Source organism: Leucopleurus acutus (assembly GCF_964270905.1).
Source record: "Leucopleurus acutus genome assembly, chromosome: X".
Lineage (NCBI taxonomy): Eukaryota > Metazoa > Chordata > Mammalia > Artiodactyla > Delphinidae > Leucopleurus > Leucopleurus acutus.
The window spans coordinates 40,745,701-40,767,763 of record NC_139148.1 but is presented as its reverse complement, the minus strand read 5'-3'; the positions used below and the strand labels follow the sequence as shown (position 1 = coordinate 40,767,763).

General features: G+C 39.7%; 1 protein-coding gene across 1 annotated transcript in view; it reads left to right on the top strand.

Moving 5' to 3' along the window:
- The window catches only part of SLC9A7 (solute carrier family 9 member A7), a gene marked incomplete at its 5' end in the record, with an annotated part of 140,646 nt that overhangs the window by 36,714 nt on the left and 81,869 nt on the right, over positions 1-22,063 (top strand). The window lies entirely within an intron of this gene.

Below are 22,063 nucleotides of genomic sequence, written 5' to 3'. Positions count from 1 at the left end.
ACGAACCCGTGTCCCCTGCATCGGCAGGCGGACTCTCAACCACTGCACCACCAGGGAAGCCCTTGATTTACTTTTTTATTGGCTACTCCTCCCTACCTGCACTAGACCACAAGGTCCATAAAGGCAAGGCCCATGATGCCCTTCTTCGTGATGGCTCCAATACTGGCTGACTGAGAGTCTCCATAGTCTGCAGTGGGTTGGATGGTGATTCATGGAGGGGAGGGTCTTTTCTCAATCCTGGCCCTTCACTTTGGAATCCAAGCTGTGTTGTGATACTTATAATAATTTAAAACTGTGAAGCATCTGAAGATGACTTTACAGGAAACTGAATTTCACAGCTAACTTACTTATTTCTTGGAAGCTGAATGGATGAATTTAAAGGAAGAGGACCATTTGCTCTAGATTTGTAAGCCAGAGAAACCAGAGGCTTAGGGATGTGCTCTTTTCCCTCAGTCTCCTATTCTCTTGCAGCTCTGATTTCTATCCAGGGTAACATGACCTAGGTGAACTATTTGCATCTTTGAAAATTCCACTCTTCTGCTAGCTGATTAGAGTGGTAAAATGGAAACATATCTTGTGTGTTCTCTATCATTCTGGAGAATTATTAATAAAGTCTCTTTCTGGCAGTTCTCATTGAGTAATTTAATTTTAGAAGTGAAAAGAACATTATCTGTTGGAACACATGAACCTAAGCAGGCTGTTATATTAAACTCATTTAAGAATAAAAATATTTACTAGAATTTTGTAAGATCAACTCAAAGTTAAATCAAATTATATCTTCAAATAGGATCAGTAAGATAACCAACACAGGAAATATATTTTAAAAGCACTATTAATATCATCATATGTATTTGGACCAGAGCTAATCATCTTGTGGGAATGCGATTTGAAGTCCTTTCTTCAATCTGTTTGTTCCTAAGTTTGGGTTTTCGTGTATCAAGAGACTTCATCTTTAACATCCACTCATATGATGCTTTATCACTTTTTGGAGAGATTTTGCTCTGGGAATTCAGGATATAGTCTTGGCAGTCTGTATGTGTAGGTGGTTTTGCTTTGATACATCATCTCAGAGATCCCCAGGGTTTATTTGGATGAGAGGCCCCCTTAGCTGAGATTCCCTTCTTCTCTATTTTTCTTGTCTTCCTTTTTCTCTCTCTCTCTCTTTTTTTCCTTTTCTCCTCTCTGCCAGTGCTGTGAGGAAGGTCTTGGAGGACATCATTGTCAGGATGATAGCAAGGTGAGTGAGGGGCACTCTGAGGTGTATTTTTGTTTTTTATTTTATTTTATTTTTTAGCCACGCTGCGTGGCATGTGGGATCTTAGTTCCCCAACCAGGGATCAAACCTGCATCCCCTGCATTGGAAGGTGCAGAGTCTTAACCACTGGACAGCCAGGGAAGTCCGTCTCTGAGGTGTTGAATAGGACGAGTGTTTATGTGTGAGGGCCAGATGGTGGTAGAAAGTGAAACTGGAGAGGTGGCAGATGCCAGGTCTTTGTGGGCCTTGAATGCCATGTTAAGAAGCTTGGGTTTCTTTTCCAGGGGCAGTGAAGTCACTGAAGAATTTTAAGCAGGGCTATGGCATGACTAGCCTTATTTGTGATTCAGAGAAGTTAGTCTGGTGGTGGTTGGAGAATGGATGATTAGGGAACCAGGTTAGAAGCGGAGAGGAAAGTTAAGAAATTATTGTGTAAAGTCCAGGCAGGAGACTGAACCAAAGTAATGTTAGTAAGTTGAACTACTAACTCGCTATGATGAGCAGGAAGAGTGAGTACTTAAGAAGCAGGGTTGACAGGACTGGGAAATGATAGGATGTGGAGGTGATGCGGTGCCCCTCAGCGGTACCAAGCTTTTGTGCTTGAATCAAGTAATTGCTCAAGTGCTTGAACCAGAGTTGCTTTCTGAGGAAATCTTTTTTGTGATTTTAGAACCTTTCTTTAGCAGGCAAGAAGATACACTTGGAAACTGTAGCTTATAGAGCTTTTAAATAAACAGCTATTGAGGTCCTTAGTAATGATCTTAGTCATGTTGGTCATTCATCCTGCTTGTGTCAGAAGCCTGGCTGAAAATTTTAGAATTTGAGAATGTTCTTAAGGAATATATTACTTATTAATTCTTTAAAAAATAATTTCAGCCTACAACACCAGGAAATGAAAGATTGGACCATAGTATTTTGCCCTCCAGTGTTCCACCCCCAGAGTTGTCCTTATAGAATCAAACTGACATCATGTCTTTAGTTTTCTCTGAGGGCTACGTATATATGGAATACCTTTGCGTTTTGGAGAAAAATGTTATTAAGGCTATTGACCTTAGTGGTCCTCTTTCCCTCAATTTCCACAAAGACCCTGAGACAGATTCTTCTTAGAGCACAGGACCAACAAAATAATTTTTTAATTTAATCAACCCTTAGTATCTATGGCTGAGTTGCTTTACTGTGCACCTGAAACTGTCACAACATTGTTAATCGGCTATACTCCAATATAAAATAAAAAGTTAAAAAAAAGAAACGAAAACTAGAACTACCGTATGATCCAGCAGTTCCATTCCTGGGTATATATCTGAAGAAAACGAAAACACTAATTCAAAAAGATACGTGCACCCCAACGTTCATGGCAGCATTATTTACAATAGCCAAGATATGGAAGCAACCTAGGTGTCCATCAACACTGACATTAGCAACAACATGTGTGGACTTGGAGGGTATAATGTTTAGTGAAACAAGTCAGGCACAGAAAGACAAATACTGTATGATATCACTTATATGTGGAATCTAAAAAATAAAAAAAGTTAGTAACTATAACAATTAAAAAATTTATTAACCCTTAGGCTAGAAAACGAAACTCATGTTTATTCTTGTGTTTTCACTTTGCTCTTGTCAGCAAAAAGTACAGAATTTTAAGCTTATTTTCTATGGTTTTCCTCAGATAACTTTTTTTCTTTTTTTCGATTATGGATTTTTTTCTGTTCTTTTTCTTACTGTATTCATTAATCTTTTAACTAGATTTGTGTTTTCACTTTAAGTCATTTTAATCAGTTGGATATATATTAAAGTATGTTTCTAAGGAGAATGAAGATTTTGGATGACCCTACGTCAATATTTATTAGGATATTTAAGAAGAGGACTGCTTAGACTTCCTTGAACAGAATTTTTTTCTCAGTGACTTTAACACTTTATTACCCAAACATAATATAAATTAACAAGAGAAATATTAGGGCAATTTTTGTGGTACTAAGTGGGATTTCTAGTCACTTGACCCTTTGTATAATTAATGTCTACACTATATATGACCATTTTATATTACTTGGAGCACCTTTGGAGTATTTTCCAGGAATATAGACTGTAGCTGCAACTTTGCTTTTTATGACATAGCTCCTGTCTGCAATGCTCAAGAATGTGACACCCCCTTCCCAATTATTTCATTATTTGGGGGGGAAATGCAATTAGATTATTCTAGTGACTGCTTTGGCATAACTCATGTGACCAAATGTCCAGGATGAAGAACCAGGAGTAGGTTTTTTTAAGTTATCATTTGTTTATTTTATTACATAAAGAGTTAAATATTACATCCACATTAAGTGTCTTTAAAGTTTATTCTCTTTTTTTGTTGCTTTAAGCTCTTTTTTTCTTCCAGTTTTATTGAGAGAAAATTGATACACAATGCTGTATAAGTTTAAGGTGTACAGCTTAATGATTTGACTTATATACATCATGAAATGATTAGTGAACATTCGTCATCTCATACAGATACAAAATTGAAGAAATAGAAAAACTTTTTTTTCCTTGTAATGAGAACTCTTGGGATTTACTCCCTTACTAAGGTTCATATATAACATACAGCAATGTTAATTACATTTATCATGTTGTACATTATATCCCTGGTACTTATTTATCTTATACCTGGAAATTTGTACCTTCTGACTACTTTCATCCAGTTCCTCCTTGTCCCTCCTGACCACACCCTCCTCTGGTAACCACAAATCTGATCTCTTTCTCTATGAGTTTGTTTGTTTTTGAAGTGTAATTGACCTACACCACTATGTTAGTTCTTGTTATACAGTGTAGCGATTTGATATTTTTGTACATTTCAAAATGATCACCAGGATAAGTCTAGTTACCATCTGTCACCCTATGGAGATATTGTATAATTACTGATGGATAGAGAAGATGTGGTATATGTATGAGGGTGAGGGGAGAAGAGAAATAGGTGAGGGAGATTAAGAGGTACAGATTTCCAGTTGCAAAATAAATGAGCCACACGGATGAAATGTACAGTGTAGGGAATACAGACCTAGGGTTTTTGTTTTGTTTTTGTCCTGGGCAGCCCCTTTTTGGTCAGAGTTCTGGCTTTATCTAGAAGCCAACTGACTTCAGGACAGGGTGGTCCTCCCTTTCCCAAACAGTAAGGAACTGGAATGAGAAACAGAAAAAAAAAAAAAAAGAAAAAAATTAAGAAAAACTAAAGCATGATCAAAACAGCTTCAAATAGGGTTTGAAAGTCATTTGGGAATTATTTGCTTATTGATATCAGAGTCAACCCTTCCTGTTTGGGTGTAAGTCAGTTAGACCTCCAATTTCCTGCTGCTATTTTGAATGAGAAGAATTAGTGCCTTCACAATAGGCTTAGATCTCTTACAGTTCAATATTTCAAGTGTTTTTCAGGGTGAGTCACTGGGGAGTTTGAGAGCAGATTTGGGAAAGGTATTTACTTCCCCTCCTCTGTGCTTCCTTAGCACTTGCCTGTACTGCCGCACTCCTGTTCTGTGCTAGGCTTCTTGTCTTACTGAGTAGGATCCTGCCTTAGTCATCTCAGGGCTTTCAGCATCTAGTGGCTGAGTAATGCAGGCAACAGGGAGTCCTTTCTTGACTGATTTCCATTTGTTATGAGCTTAAGTACTCTAAAAATAAGCATATGTTACCAGAAGTTACTGGAAGGCAGAGCCCTTTAAGGCCCTGCAAATGTTCACTTAACCAGTTAGCCACTTGGAGATGTATCGTGCATCCACTTCTATGCATATGAGCACTGGCTTAGGAGTCAGAAGTCCTGGGTCTGAGTCATTGCTTCACTCTTCAATACCCACCTGTACTTGAGCAGACCACTTACTATTTGTAGATTCCAGCATCTTGATTTACAAAATAAGGCTAATATGTGCACTGCCTACCTTGGAGTGCTTTTGCCAGGAATAATATTAAGTAATGTATACGTAAAGACTTCTCAAAACTGAAAAATAGACCATATGTGGCATTTGTCATTCTTAACTAACCAGGGATGATGGTGCCCTCACAGAAATTGGATTAGATCCACAACTTATATTAATGGACTCATATTTTAATTTTAGGATCAATGAACCACAGTATAGTTATTAACAATATTGCGGCCATTTCCAGGAGCTAACTGCGCTTGAGCCATTATAGAGAAGAAGCTGTTCAGTCAAGTCACACGGTGGCAGGGATCTCTCTGGAACCTCTTTTAGAAAACACTAATCTGATTCATGAGGGTTCTACCCTTATGACTTAAGCACCTTCCAAAACCCTCATCTACTATATCACCTTTGGGGGTTAGGATTTCAACATATGAATTGTGGGAGCAAAGGAGAGGGACACACACATTCAGACCATAGAAATCAGTATTTTAAAATCTAGTTTACCCATCTTTTTTTCTGCATTCTTTCTTCCATTGGCTCTGAATATACTGATCTTTCCTTTCCTCCTTGAAACCAGCTTTTTACCATTCTGCCTGTTCCCTAATTAAGCAGTTAAATATTTTTGACATTTGTTCACTATGCATTTTAATGAGAATCTTGTTTTTAACTCTTTGAAGTTCATACTTTGACAAAAATGAGAACCTAGAAATAATATATACTGTGGTTAATCCCCAGCCATCATCCAAATAGATTTAGTCCACGATGTAGCTGATAGAATATACAATTCAACTTTAGAAAATTAGACAGTTGTAATGACAGTAATTTAAAGATAATATTAAGGAATTTTATCTTAATTGACTTTTTTTTTTTTTGTCTGCATCGGGTTGTTGAGGCACGCGGGCTCTTCCTTATGGCGTGCAGGCTTCTCTCTAGTTGTGGCACACAGGCTCCAGAGTGCGCGGGCTCTCAGACATATGATCCTATTGGTCCTTTTTTTTTTTTTTTTGCGGTACGCGGGCCTCTCACTGTGTGGCCCCTCCCGTTGCGGAGCCCAGGCTCCGGACGCGCAGGCTCAGCGGCCATGGCTCACGGGCCCAGCCGCTCCGCGGCACGTGGGATCTTCCCAGGCCGGGGCACGAACCCGTGTCCCCTGCATCGTTAGGAGGACTCTCAACCACTGCGCCACCAGGGAAGTCCTGATCCCATTGATTCTTTATTGTCCACACTTATCTCAGAGTTTCTGGTGTTGTTTCCTTGATATGAGTGTATTCTGAGCACAATTCTTACATTTTCCAGTCACAGACAGTGTCCTTGGTTACAAATATTACCTCAACATTATGAGGCAGGTACTGTTATTAACACATCTACTTTACAAATGAGGAAGCCAAGGTATGATAAGTAGTTTACCCAAAACCATCAATTGAGACGTAATTGAGAAGTAATTGAGAAGCAGAGATTTGAACTCAGTCAGGTTGAGGCCAAAATTCACCTACTTAACCTTGCTTAAGCAGAGCTGCCTGTCAGTTCTGGCTTTGCAAATAGAGCTCACTTAACCTTGGCTGACAGGAGGGAAAATTGAGGCCCAGGAGGGTTCAAGCAATATGCCCAAGGTTAACTAGCTAACTAGTAGTGATTGGACAGTCAAGTGTTTATTGAATGCCTACTGTATGTACTGAGCTGTTCCATGTGGGAGACGTAAAAGAAATCTTATCTATAGAACTAATCCTTAAGGAGTTTACAGTCTAGTTAGGGATATGGAATAATTTAAGAACTGGTCTGATCTGTGATACAAATAAATTTTTTTTGTTTTGGCTGCATTGTGCAGCTTGCGGGATATTAGTTTCCCGACCAGGGATCGAACCCATACCCCCTGCAGTGGAAGCACGGAGTCCTACCCACTGGACCGCCAGGGAATTCCCAAATATTTATTATTTTAAAATGATAAGTAGAGTAATTGTTTAGAGAAATAAAATATCAACATGAACAGGAAACTTGAGTAGACTTTAGAAAGTTGAGGTTTAACCTGGGAATGTAATCCAGGTGAAAAGAAAGTTTGTGAAGGTATAAAGGTGGAGTAATTGCATCTAGCACAATGTCTGATATATGGTAGATGTTCAATAAATATTAATTTGCTTGATGAATGAATCTCTTTCAACACATTTATCTTCCAGTTTGCCAGTTCTCTCTGCCACTGTGTCTAGTCTGCTGTTGAAAATGAAACAAAAATTCTAAGATTATGTTTTTCTCTTCTGGAGTTTCTCTTGGTTCTTTCTAAAATTACAATCTTCCACCCCACACTACTCTCTTTAACCCTTTCTCTGCTTTAGTTTTTGCCATAGCACTTACCATGTTCTTTACTTATGTAATTTACTAAGTTTGTTTCTTGTGTTTCTCCCTCTACTAGAAGTAACGTTCCATGAGAGCAGGACTTTCTCTTTGTTTTGTTCACTGATACGTGTCCCCAAAGACTAGAACAGTGCATAGGACATAGTAGAAGCTCAAAAAATATTTGCTGAATGAATGTGTGGTCTGTAAATGCGGAGGCAATGATGAAACCTGTCAGGTCAGATTGAGGGAAGAGATCCGTGTAGAGCATAGTAGGAAATAAGATTGGGGGGGGGACAGTCATCATGGCCAGATTATAGAGAGTAGCCTGTGTTGAGGGGAGGTGTAGGGGTTCAATAAAATAGGTAATATATTATTTATAAAGTTGAGCAAAATTTTTCATACAATTCATTTGTCATCTGGGAGGCATCAGGAAATAGCAGAAAGAATTCTGGCTTTGGAATTGAAGTATATGAGTTTGAATCCTAGTTCTATAATTTTTGTGACCAGACCAGCTTTGTGACCTTAGGCAAATTATTTACTCTTGAAGATCTAGTTTTCTTAACTGTAAAGTAGTGTTAATGATCCCTACTTCATAAAGTTATGGTGAAAATTAAGAGAGAATGTTGTTAAGTAAAATCCTTAGTACAAAGTGGGTATTCAATAAGTATTTCTTATGCTGCACTAATTGATTTGAAACTGTTTTAACATACTAAAATGTACCTTTTCTGTTTGGGGCAAATTAGAGTAATAAGGAGAAGCAAACAACGTTGGGGTAGTGTGTTGTAACTGTGGTTTAGAAAAAGTAACTACTTAATATGAGTAAAAATGAAAAGAAAGATACTATATTTGGGTGTTTTACAGTCATGAAAAAAACACACAGAAGTAACCAGTATCCTTTCACTTCTCCAAAATGGTTTGAAACCTTGAGTAAATTACAGGAGAGAGAAAATCCCCTAATTATACCAGAGTCACTAATAGTATGATCTCCAAAAGTACCAAACCACAGGGAAGCCACCAGGCTCTGGGGGAGAATTGGCCTTTCCTGAGTGGTCAGGTCCTCATGGATGTCCCCCTCCAGGCAGGAATCTCATGTTGAACCTGAGGCACTACCCTGACCCTCTGCGGAAAAAATTTTAATGTTAAGTCTTCTGTTAAGGGTCAACCAAGGAAACATTCTCCTGGAGAAGCCTTGTGCATTTTTTTTTTGTATAACTGGTTGTGAAAGACATTATCCTTTCGTGCTATTTGAGCCTTGGATAAGGGCTCTTGTGACAGATTTGTTTTAGAATTAGGATTAAGCAAACATCTGTTTTACTTAACTGGTTTATTTCCTTTTATCAGATGATGGGAATCAAACAGAACACAAGTTTCCTTTTTATTTCAGTTGTCAAGAAACCCAGAAACCATGTAATGCTTGACTACAGCAACAGAAAGTCAAGGAAGACCATTCATTTAATTCTTCCTTTTATGTACAGTGTAGTTAATATTATTGGTTTCTATTTTAATTGGCTTGCTGTAGGGTACCTTAAAGGCTTTAGAAGCAATCAGAGTGTACTTGAGTACATACTCAACTACTATACTCCATATAGTTTAGCATTTAACTGACATAACATTTCCCCTGATGTGATCCAAACACTGTAATTTAAGTGTTTAAAAGACCCAGGTGCTTAGCAATAGGGGAAAAGTTTAATAAACGTGGTGTATTCATAAATCCTAATTTAGGATTCATAGATCCTAAATTGTAAAGCAGATCTGTCACGTGAGCCCTTATAAGGTGCGCGACATACAACTGAACAGCAGTGAATGTGCGTGAACTTACATGTTTCGAACATGGGTAACTCTCAAAAACATAAAAAAAAGTCATATTTGAGCGAAAAAAGGGAGATGCAGCAGAATCCATCCAGTAACTATGGTAGAGAATGCTACTTGTCCCCAAGTATCTGCTTTCTGTTTCTTCCATATACATGGAATTTTAGAAGGAGAAATGACTTCCCAGAAAGAAGACTTTGTTTTCTAACCTCTCTTACAGCCAGATGTGACCACGTGACCAGGTCCTGGCCAGCGGGGTGTAAGGGTGTGAGTGGAAGTAGTGTGTGCAGTTTAGAGGCTGTCCCCGTAAAGAGAAAGGGAGAACCTTTCCTTGTCCTGGTCTCAGTTCTCTCTGCCTGAAATGTGGGCCTGATGGTGAGGGCAATACCCCGTGGATGGTAGAGCAGTAAGACTGGGGAGCCACTATTTTATCCCAGAAATATTTATACTCTGACTCTTATGTGAGAGAAAAATAAACTCTTGTCTCAATTAAGCCACTATTATTTGGGTCTTTGTTCCAGCAGCTGAACCTGTTTCCTAATTCTATATGATACTATTTATACAAGTTAAAAGAAGCAGAAGAATATTATATATTTATGTATATTTAGTAAACCTTGGACGGGACATAAACTAACATGAGCGATGGTTGTCTTGGAGGCAGAAAGGAGAGAATGGGACTTGGGCGGGGAATACATCCTGCTTGCTCTGTATACACTAAGCCATAAGGGGTTCTCTCTCTTCTGTGTGTGCTGCTCAGTCAGCCATGTCCGAGTAGGACAGTTAATTCAGTAATGAAGGATGAAGAGTCTGTATATTTGAGATTTTTGCGATTGCTGTATACCAAGCTGTTTTCTGATGGCTTTTAACAGTGACTTTTACCCCTGTATAAAGTGACTGGGTTAGCAGAAAATATTGGTGTTATCTAATCACCCTTAAAACAGACATGGAGAACACAGCTGCCGTTGTCATGAGAGGAGTGAGCTGCGAAATATAACTGGGAGAATAGATGCTTTTGCAGTTTGATGTTAAGGCCTGTGCACAGATATTGTTAGGAGAAGGCTGGCAGGCTGCAAGAAGTCACACTGGTAGCATGTATCTTGGTCGAGACTCTGGATAAGGACGTTGCCTGCTCAAAAGCTGCAATCATCAGCAGCCTGAGTGACTCTGTCTCTCAGGGCCAGGCTTATGTTGGTCAGGCTCAGAGAGCCTGTACCTAAACCAGAGTGCCAGTTTATTAATTTATGGTAAGGGAGTTGACTGTGCAGCATAGCAGAATGTACATTCAGGCAGAGCGGAGCGTTTTCTCTGCGTAGACCAGCAGCAGGGGACCCTGGGTTGTCGTCAGAAGGTTGTTTAGGACAGAATAAGAACAGAGGCATTATGCTATGTTTATATGCAGACTAGAAAAGGCGCATGAACCCATGTCTTGCTAGGGATAGACTTGTCGCCTACCCCCTGACCCCGCTGCCAGTCCAGTGCAGGCACTGTATCCTTTCCATCAGCCAGTGGTTGCATGGATGGTCTCACCATCTGACTTTTGGAGGTTTGCTTTTCTTTTTTTTTCCATGCTATTTTTCCATACTAGATACCACATGATGGACTGGATTTCCCTCCAGTGAATCTCAGATTAGGTCACCTTGTGGTTTGGGGATTCCCAGGCTCTTCAGGGCACATGAACAGCTAATCTGGTTTACTCCAATTTGCTAGTCACATCCGATGTATGGCAGTTGTTGGCTAACTCAGAGGAAAGCCTTCATTCTCTTACCTTTACATCTGTGGGGGCCTTCACTTCTGCTCCCCTATTCCAGGTATTCATGATGCTTTCAGTAGTATTTTCGAATGAGGTTCTTCCCATCACAGAGGAGGATCTTTTGTCTGCCCAGTTGTCCCTCCTTTCACTCTGTTTGCCTAAATGTGGAGGCGCCCAAGGGCCAGTCCTTGTTCTGATAACTTTCTTTCATTCTCTTATCTGTGGCTTCAGATGTCATTTTTGCATATCTGCCTTACAGGTCTTTGTATTCAGTCCACATGTTAACAGAGGTTATTTTGGAAGGTGGAGTACATAGGATTTGGCTTTCTGTTTTTTACGATTTTATATTGCTGTCTTTTAAAAATGTGTGTATGTATGTGTATTACTTTACACATACATATAGGAAAACTGATTTATATAATAATAATAAATCAGGAAAAAATGTAATTTCTACAATACAGTCCTGAAACTCACCACTTTTTTTTTTTTTTTTTGGCTGCATTGGGTCTTCGTGGCTGTGTGCAGACTTTCTCTAGTTATGGTGAGCGGGGGCTACTCTTTGTTGTGGTGCACGGGCTTCTCATTGCGGTGGCTCCTCTTGTTGTGGAGCACGGCTTTAGGCACGCGGGCTTCAGTAGTTGCAGCACGTGGGCTCAGTAGTTGTGGCTCGTGGACTCTAGAGTGCAGGCTCAGTAGTTGTGGCGCACGGGCTTAGTTGCTCCACAGCATGTGGGATCTTCATGGACCAGGGCTCGAACCCGTGTCCCCTGCATTGGCAGGCAGATTCTTAACCACTGTGCCACCAGGGGAGTCCCACTCACCACTTTTTAAAATTAATTTTTGATAAGGTAATATATATCATAGTACAAAATTCAAAAGTTCCAAGAGAAGACAGCTGAAAACTAGGCCTCCCTTTGTTGCTGGACAGAAATGTATCCCATTCTCTTCCTTGGAAGCAAATGCTCTCCTCATTTGGGCCATTTCCCCCTGAATGTGCCATGCTCTGAAATCAGTGTATGTGATGACAGAGTTGGCACCTTCCTTTTTTCTTTTTAATTTTTGAATTTTATTTAATTTATTTTTTTATACAGCAGGTCCTTATTAGTCGTCAGTTTTATACACATCATTGTATACATGTCAATCCCAATCGCCCAATTCATCGCACCACCACCCCCACACCCCGCCACTTTCCCCACTTGGTGTCCATACGTTTGTTCTCTACATCTGTGTCTCAATTTCTGCCCTGCAAACCGGTTCATCTGTACCATTTTTCTAGGCTCCACATATATGCGGTAATATATGCTATTTGTTTTTCTCTTTCTGACTTACTTTACTCAGTATGACAGTCTCTAGATCCATCCACGTCTCAATAAATGACCCAATTTCGTTCCGTTTTATGGCTGAGTAATATTCCATTGTATATCCATTCGTCTGTTGATAGCCATTTAGGTTGCTTCCATGACCTGGCTATTGTAAATAGTGCAGCAGTGAACATTGGGGTGCATGTGTCTTTTTGAATTATGGTTTTCTCTGGGTATATGCCCAGTAGTGGGATTGCTGGATCATATGGTAATTCTATTTTTAGTTTTTTAAGGAACCTCCATACTGTTCTCCATAGTGGCTGTATCAATTTACATTCCCACCAACAGTGCAAGAGGGTTCCCTTTTCTCCACACCCTCTCTAGCATTTGTTGTTTGTAGATTTTCTGATGATGCCCATTCTACCTGGTGTGAGGTGATACCTCATTGTAGTTTTTATTTGCATTTCTCTAATAATTAGTGATGTTGAACAGCTTTTCATGTGCATCTTGGCCATCTGTATGTCTTCTTTGGAGAAATGTCTATTTAGGTCTTCTGCCCATTTTTGGATTGGGTTGTTCATTTTTTAATATTGAACTGCAGGAGCTGTTTATATATTTTGGAGATTAAACCTTTGTCCGTTGATTCGTTTGCAAATATTTTCTCCCATCCTGAGGGTTGTCTTTTGGTCTTGTTTATGGTATCCTTTGCTGTGCAAAAGCTTTGAAGTTTCATAAGGTCCCATTTGTTTATTTGTGTTTTTATTTCCATTACTCTAGGAGGTGGGTCAAAAAAGATCTTGCTGTGATTTATGTCAAAGAGTGTCCTTCCTATGTTTTCCTCTAAGAGTTTTATAGTGTGTGGTCTTACATTTAGGTCTCTAATCCATTTTGAGTTTATTTTTGTGTATGGTGTTAGGGAATGTTCTGATTTCATTCTTTTACATGTACCTGTCCAGTTTTCCCAGCACCACTTATTGAAGAGACTGTCTTTTCTCCATTGTATATCCTTGCCTCCTTTGTCATAGATTAGTTGACCATAGGTGTGTGGGTTTATCTCTGGGCTTTCTATCTTGTTCCATTGATCTATGTTTCTGTTTTTGTGCCAGTATCATATTGTCTTGATTACTGTACCTTTGTAGTATAGTCTGAAGTCAGGGAGTCTGATTCCTCCAGCTCCTTTTTTTTCCCTCAAGACTGCTTTGGCTATTCGGCATCTTTTGTGTCTCCATACAAATTGTGAAATTTTTTGTTCTAGTTCTGTAAAAAGTGCCATTGGTAATTTGATAGGGATTGCATTGAATCTGTAGATTGCTTTGGGTAGTATAGTCATTTTAACAATATTGATTTTCCAATCCAAGAACATGGTATACCTCTCCATCTGTTGGTATCATCTTTAATTTCTTTCATCAGTTTCTTATAGTTTTCTGCGTACAGGTCTTTTGTCTCCCTAGGTAGGTTTATTCCTAGGTATTTTATTCTTATTGTTGCAGTGGTAAAGGGGAGTGTTTCCTTAATTTCTCTTTCAGATTTTTCATCATTAGTGTATAGGAATGCCAGAGATTTCTGTGCATTAATTTTGTATCCTGCAACTTTACCAAATTCATTGATTAGCTCTAGTAGCTTTCTGGTGGCATCTTTAGGATTCCCTATGTACAGTATCATGTCATCTGTAAACAGTGACAGTTTTAGTTCTTCTTTTCCAATTTGTATTCCTTTTATTTCTTTTTCTTCTCTGATTGCCATGGCTAGGACTTCCAAAACTATGTTGAATAATAGTGCTAAGAGTGGACATCCTTGTCTTGTTCCTGATCTTAGAGGAAATGCTTTCAGTTTTTCACCATTGAGAATGATGTTTGCTGTGGGTTTGTCGTATATGGCCTTTATTATGTTGAGGTAGGTTCCCTCTATGCCCACTTTCTGGAGAGTTTTTATCATAAATGGTGTTGAATTTTGTCAAAAGCTTTTTCTGCATCTATTGAGATGCAGGTTTTTATCCTTCAGTTTGTTAATATGATGTATCACATTGATTGATTTGCGTATTTTGAAGAATCCTTACATCCCTGGGATAAATCCCACTTGATCATGGTGTATGATCCTTTTAATGTGCTGTTGGATTCTGTTTGCTAGTATTTTGTTGAGGCTTTTTGCATCTATATTCATCAGTGATATTGGTCTGTAATTTTTTTTTTTGTAGTATCTTTGTCTGGTTTTGGTATCAGGGTGATGGTGACCTCATAGAATGAGTTTGGGAGTGTTCCTTCCTCCACAGTTTTTTGGAAGAGTTTGAGAAGGATGGGCACCTTTCATTTTTTAATACCAGCTTTCCCGCTGTACATTCTCATTTCTATAAATGGTATCCACATCTTACCAGCCACCTAAGCTCAAAGCCTTGGTGTTTTCTTTTATTTCTCTTTTGTCCTTTTGCCTCATTCGTATCTTCTTAATCATCATATTCCTTTGACTTATTCTTCACGGCGTATTTTGCAGCAGGCCTTTCCTTTCTGTTACACTAGGCTGCCATCGGCACCCCGATAGACAGTGAGGTGACCTCCCTGCTCACACAGCATTTGACTGCTTCATGATTCTTCTGAGAACCATGAGCGTCCACTGCTGGAATATAACTAGAAGGATGATAGATGCATTGTCTCTCTAGTGCTTTTTTTCTTTTCTGCATTTTGCCTTCAAATGGATTATGGACTCTCAGAGGGCAGGAGTCATTGTGTACTGTTTCTGGTCTGTCCCTTTTAGTGCTTTTCACAGTCTTATACATAGAGTGGGTTCTCAATATGTGTTTGTCAAATGATGAGATGAACAATTTTATTTTTGTTAGTTTCAGTAATTAAGATGCGGGCATTTTGTTTTTAAAAGCATGGACAGACATAACTGGTGGAGAATATAATGGCAAGGAGAAGAGCAGATAACCTTTTATATTTAGGACGGTTTATCACCTCTTCTTTGCTCTGTAATATTGCATCACTGTCTTACCCCAGGACCACCCACAACACCACCTGTGCTCCTTCCCTCCTTTATTTCCTCCTCAGTACTTACAATGTACTATTTAACTTATTTATCTTGTTTTTAAAACATTCTTTCCCCTAGTAGACTGTAAGCCCTACGAGGGCAGGATTTTTGTCACTCTTGTTGAATGCTGTACTCCCAGTGCCTGGCATGTGGTAAGCTACTCAATGAATATTTGTTTTATGTATAATCCGGAGAGGTACCATTGTGTGTGTTGTCATGAAATTGATTATTGTCACCAATCGTAGATTTCACTTCATTCTGTTCAGTGTTATTTAGTATCAATGCTTTGAGGCTAGGGAGACATTTTTCATCTGTCTACAAAAAAAAAAAGCTATAGTTTGGGGCTGAGTGACTGAGAGGCACATGGAAAGAAGAAATAGACAACATAGTGGATGGTCTTGGAAAAAGACATCTTGGGCTCTGCTCTCCAGTGGCTGGCATATTCTCCAAACACTCTCCACTTGAATTTTGCTAACCTATTTTGAGTGCTTTTTATAAAGGTGATTCATACGCCTATTTGTTATTCTTACCAGAAAGTATATCCTTTTTAGTGGCTTACTTTCTCCTCCTTTTATGGTTAATATCTGGATTCCTTTGCTTAGGAGCTGTCACTCTGATATTAAGGAGGAGGACAGTTGATTGGGTTTGAGTTTGCACCTTAAATAGATCATTTAGTCACACAGAGCAAAATTCTGTTTTGTGGCCACATTTTGCCTATCTAGTCAGCCAGCCGCTGTGAATATATGAGCCTTGGGTCCCATCTCTCGTGGGGGCAGTCGGGGGGGCCACGGCATGAATATAGAACTGGGGGGTTGCTGGCTGAATGGTGACACTGGCTTTCTGGTAAGGGCTGTCTGGCCACTCTGCCTCAGGAGATCCCTCGTTGTGACTGTGGCTGTCAGAGGTGAACAGGCTGTGCCACTCACTAGTCAGATAATGAGCTCTAAAATGGGTTTCGTGTCCTTTGTGAGAACTGGATTCACTAAGATGGTATCAGGAAAACCTCAGGACCTTGTAAACACAAAGAAATCAACAGAGTGTGCTTTGCTCAGAAGTGGAGACTTTTGTGCTGTAGATGGCAAGGAGCCATCAGAAGGCTCGAAGCTTGGCAGAGATGTTTATTTTAGAATTGCCATCCTTGCAGTGGTTTTGAGGTGGACTGCTGAGGAGCATGAGATGGGTGCAGGGAGGTGAGGAGGTTGTCAAAAAAAAGTTTATGTGAGAAGAATTGTTGCTACTTGTGCAGAACTAGATGACTGCCTTGTGAATGAATGAGATGAGGATGACTTGAAGGTATCTGGTCTCACAGGGACAGGGAATGGGGGCGAGAAGTGATGTTTACAGGGAGGAGTGAGAATCACCTCTCGGACCTATTGAGTTAGAGGTGTGAGGGAGATGTGGAGCAGAAGTTTGGATAAGGTTCTGGAGCATGGGGGAGAAGACTGTCTTAGAACTATAGTTGCTAGAGTCATTGCTTTAAAGTTTTAAGTTGGGTGGATGACTTTTTTCAGTTTTTATTATGGAAAATGTCACACATAAATGTCAAGACAGTAAACCACAATATAACAAAAAATTATGATAGTGTGATTTATAATAAGAAATATATATTTGGTTTCTCTGTTTCTGGCACCGAGCCTAAAAGCCTTGGAATTTCCTAAGTAATAAGAGCTAGAATGGCATCTTGATATTCATAACAAGCCCCTTTCAACCACACCTCAGTTTATGTTAATGAGATGACTTTTGGAAAGCACCTTAGGGTGGGTGCTGGTTGCCAAGGAAACCAGCTAGTGATTATAGGGGTGGGACTTTCAGTCCCACCCCCCTGACTTCTGAGGAGGGGGAGTGAGGCTGGAGATTAAGTTCAGTCACCAATGGCCAATGATTTAGTCAATCATGCCTATATAATGAAGCTTCCATTAAAAAAACAGAAGGACAAGGTTGTAGAGCTTCTGGGTTGGTGAATATGTGGAGGTGCTGGGAGGGTGTTGTGCTCAGAGAGGGCATGGAAGCTCTGCAACCCTTCCCACATACCTTGCCCTAAGCATCCCTTCCATCTGGCTATTTCTAAGTTATATCCTTTTATGATAAGCCAGTAATTTAGGAAGTAAAATGTTCCTCTGAGTTCTGTGAGTCTCTCTAGCAAATTAATCCAACCCAGAGAGGGTGTTGTGGAGGCCACTGATCTATAGCCAGTTGGTCAGAAGGACAGGTGAATAACCTGGACTTGTGATTGGTATCTGAAGTGGGGTTGGGGGAGTATCGTGGGACTGAGCCCTTAACCTGTGGGATCTGATACTATCTCTAGGTAGATAGTGTCAGAATTGAGTTGAATTATAGGAAACCCAGCTGGTATTGGAGAATTGCTTGGTGGTATGCAAAACACACACATACAGAGAAGTATAATAAACCAAACCCCATGTCCCCATTACCCAGCATTGTTAATTACCAGCTCATAGTCAATCATGTTTCATCTATATCCCCCACGGCTACCCCTCCCCACGTCACTGACACAAAATTCCAAATTTTATTTGTAAATATTTTTGCATTTATCTCCAAAAGATAAGGAATCTTTAAAAAACATAGCCACAATACATTATCACCCTTCAAAAATAACAGTAATTTCATAATATTTGCCAAATATCTGGTGAGTTCACATTTCCCCAATTGACTCTTCTTTTTTTTTTGCAATTTGATTTAAGATGCAAATAAGGTCCCTACAACTACATTTGGTTGGTTTGTCTCTGTAACTCCTAAATCTGTCTTAATCTGTAGGTTTGGGTGGGTAACTTTTCAGAGCATTCTGGGTCCTATTTGTGTGAACCCGAATGATAACCAGCACTTGAATGAAAGAAAGAGGTGGAGGCCGATGGGATAATGTAGGGATCTTCTTAGTTGGAGGAATGATTTTGATATTTTTCCCCTGAGAGGCAGATGTTTTTAGGAAAGCCTGATGAAGTTCTTGTTCTTGTAGCCTCTCTCTCCAGCAGTTAATTCTCTGTATTGCTACTATGGTATCTTCCAAAAGTCAGGCCCGATCATGCCCCTTCTTAGCCCAGAAGTCTCTGTGGCCCTGTGGGCTGAAGTCTGCTCTTGTGAGCTTGGCTTAAGGAGATGGCTCACCATCTTCCTCACTCCTTGATGCTCAGTCTCCACCTTCCCCTTCTCCCCAGCCTTGCTGTTCTAGTCAGTGTTCACTTTCCCACCTCATGCTGAGGGCTTTCTCTGAAGTATAGTTCACACCCCCCTCTTCTTTCATCAAAATAAGTCTGACTCATCTTGAAAGACCCAACTGAGAAGTCACCTTTTCTGTGAAGTTTTCCTGAACTATTTTTTCACCTGAAAGAATTATTCATTCTGTTCCTCACTGTGCCGCCCTTTTATGCCTCTGAATTCATTGTTAATTATGTGTTCCCTAGAGTGGGCTGGTGGGGGGCTGAGGGGGGAGGTGCTGTGTCCCAGCCAGCTCAGTCTCCTCAGCACCCAGCCCAGAGCCCTCCCCTCTTGGAATGCAGAGTATATCTGTTTGGTACCAATTCTTAGAAGGATGAACAACAGATTTTCTATCAGAGAAAATCTGGTAGAAAATCAGATTTTCTTCTCCACTCTGTGTTTTGTTTTAAAATAATTTTATCAAGTAGGCTGTTAAATAATGTATAGTTTTCAGCTGGACTGAATTAAACCCAGTAATTACATTTTATTCTGCTCACATAAACACATAAAGGATTTTGCTGGGTATATGGTGTGAAGTGTTTCTTGTTGTGTCATTAGTGTTGACTTTGATACTTCCCAGACACCAATTTCATGACTCAAGAAATTGCAACAAAAATGCAGAAATCTAATCTTTCCAGATACTGTTTCATTGCCTGCCAAAACCCAGACATAAATTGCAAGGGAAAAAGGCATTATCTTCATAATTTAGGGAACTGGTGCTTCCCTGTGTGTATAATCTGTTAATATTATTTGTAGTCAAATTATAGTTTTTGATTTCCATTATCTCATTCTTTCAGCAAACATTTATTGAGTGATGACCGTGTTCCCGACTTTGTGAGGGGATCAGACTTTATTTAGCCATTACCCTTTGGAGGAGACATGTAGGCCTTTTATAATAATGTGTTGTTATCCATTCCATGACGTAGATTGGAATAAGTGAGCAGCAGCCACAGGGTGCAGAGCTGAGGATTGTAGATACTGTTTTCAACTCTTAGTCCAGATTCTGTTAACACACAGAAAGTCAGGTGTATTTGGTAAAGAACCAAATAGAATTTCAAGAAATTGAAAATAGTCATTGAAACTACAAACCCAATGGAGAGGGTAAAGAACTGAAGAGAGAATTGGTGAACCAGACAATGTATCTGAAGCATTATCCAGGAAGGGGCACAGAGAGGCAGAAGGAAAATATGCTGAAATACTACACAGCAGCGAGACCACATGAACCAGAGCCACATGTCAATATGGATGATGCTTACAAGCATACTAAGGGGTGAAAAAAAGCAAGTTCCAGGATAACTCATACCACACATAATTCAAAGACATGCAAAATTAAACAATATATTTATCCGTAATTTAAACTCTAAGGTCATAATAAACACCAGATTGAGGTTAGTGGTTTCCAGGCAGTGGAGTGGGAGAAAGTGGGGGGATTGATTGGGAAGGGTAAGAAGGGTTCTTAGCTCTCTTGGTAATGCACTGTTGATTAAGCTGAGTGAAAGCTATGTAGATGACTGGCAGACCATTCTTGTCATAATAAATTCTTGTGAAATATAGTAAATATTTGAAATACTATATATAACTTATACACAGATAAAAATGGAATAAACACCTGTGTTTACTGTCCAGCTTATGAAACAGAAAATTACCTGTACCTTTGAACCCCCTTGTATATTCCTTCCCAATTATATTATTCTTTATCCCTTATATATACTACACCTCTACTTTTAGGTATCTGATATAATTCATAATAAAATTTTTTTAAAGGATGCCCTATAGTCTTATAGTTATCTTGCTAGTATATGTAATTAATCAATTTGAACTTAAACCTTTGTCCCCCCCCCCCAGCCTTTTCTTTATTTATTTTTAGCTTCGTTGGGTCTTTGTTGCTGTGCACAGGCTTTCTCTAGTTGTGGCGAGCAGGGGCTACTCTTCGTTGCGGTGCGCAGGCTTCTCATTGTGGTGGCTTCTCTTGTTGCGGAACACGGGCTCTAGGTGCACAGGTTTCAGTAGTTGCAGCTCACGGGCTCAGTAGTTGTGGCACGTGGGCCCTAGAGCATGCAGGCTTCAGTAGTTGTGGCTCGTGGGCTCTAGAGCACAGGCTCAGTAGTCGTGGCGCACAGGCTTAGTTGCTCTGTGGCATGTGGGATCTTCCTGGACCAGGGATCGAATCCGTGTCCCCTGCGTTGGCAGGCGGATTCTTAACCACCGTGCCAACAGGGAAGTCCCGTCCCCCTTTTCTGAATTGTTGTATTGGTCACCTAAGTAAAAAATTATGTATTGTGTGACTATGACTAAATTTCTAAACATTTTCAGGATCTTCCCAAGTGTGTGTGATGTTTTAAAAGCATTAATGAAAATTAAACTTGGGTCTGGCCCTATCAGGTTTGATCAGGGAGAACAGAGGTGTGGTAATTTCTTGGTTAGTGCCATAGGATAATACTTTCTACAAAAGTGGGACTTCATGTCAGGAGGTCAACATGGTGTAAGTCTCCTTTGGAAGATTAAGAAAACTCATGATGGTGGTATGGGAAAAGCAAAACAAATAAGCAAAAGACATTTCTGGAGTAGGGTTTAGGGACCCTGTATTACAGCAGTGAGAGCTTAACTTCTCATCTGTAAAAGAAATGTTTCCTGGTTGGGAGGTGGGATGTGAATTAGCTGTAGAGGTATTGCTGATGGTCCAGAGAAGCCACCTGCAGTTTCTCAAAAAGATAGTATGCTAGTCTGTATGGGCTGCCATAACAAAATACCACAGACTAGATGGCTTAAACAGTAGAAATTTATTTTCTCACAGGCTGGAAATCTGAGATCTGGGTGCCACCAGGGTTGGGTTCTGGTGAGGCCTTTCTTCCTGGCTTGTTGGATAAGCCACCTTTTCACTGTGTGCTCACTTGGCCTTTCCTCTGTGCATGTGCACAGAGAGAGAGATCTCTTTTCCTATTCTTATAAGGCCACTAATTTTATTGGATTAAGACCCCACCCATATGACCTCCTCTAACCTTAATTACCTCCTAAAAGCTTGATCTCCAAATACAATCACTTTGGGGGTTAGGGCTTCAGTGTATATTTGAGAGTTTGAGTTTGAGTTTGAGAGAACACAGTCAGTCCATTGCAGATAGTTTATTTTGGTTGATAGTCTTTGAATTCAGGTGAATTCTTAAATAGTTTTTTTAAAAAATATATACCATCAGAAATTGAGGTATGTACACACAATCTCTGTTTTGTCCATTTATTTTACCATGTGTTCTCCAAACCCACCCTTTTCAGTCTGTATATTTGCATGTATTTCAGTTTAAGATTCAACCATCCCTTAGTAATTGGAGTAAGTAGAGCAGCAAATGTAGTTACTATTGTGTGTTCCAGTTTCATGGCTCTCTAAGATAACTGTGATTAGTGCATTTGTTTATTTGCAGTGTTGTTTAAATTCAGGGCTTCTAGGGAGTAGATTCTGTAATATGCCTCAAAATTATTGGAAGTTTTTTACCCTATGAGAGTACTTGAATTT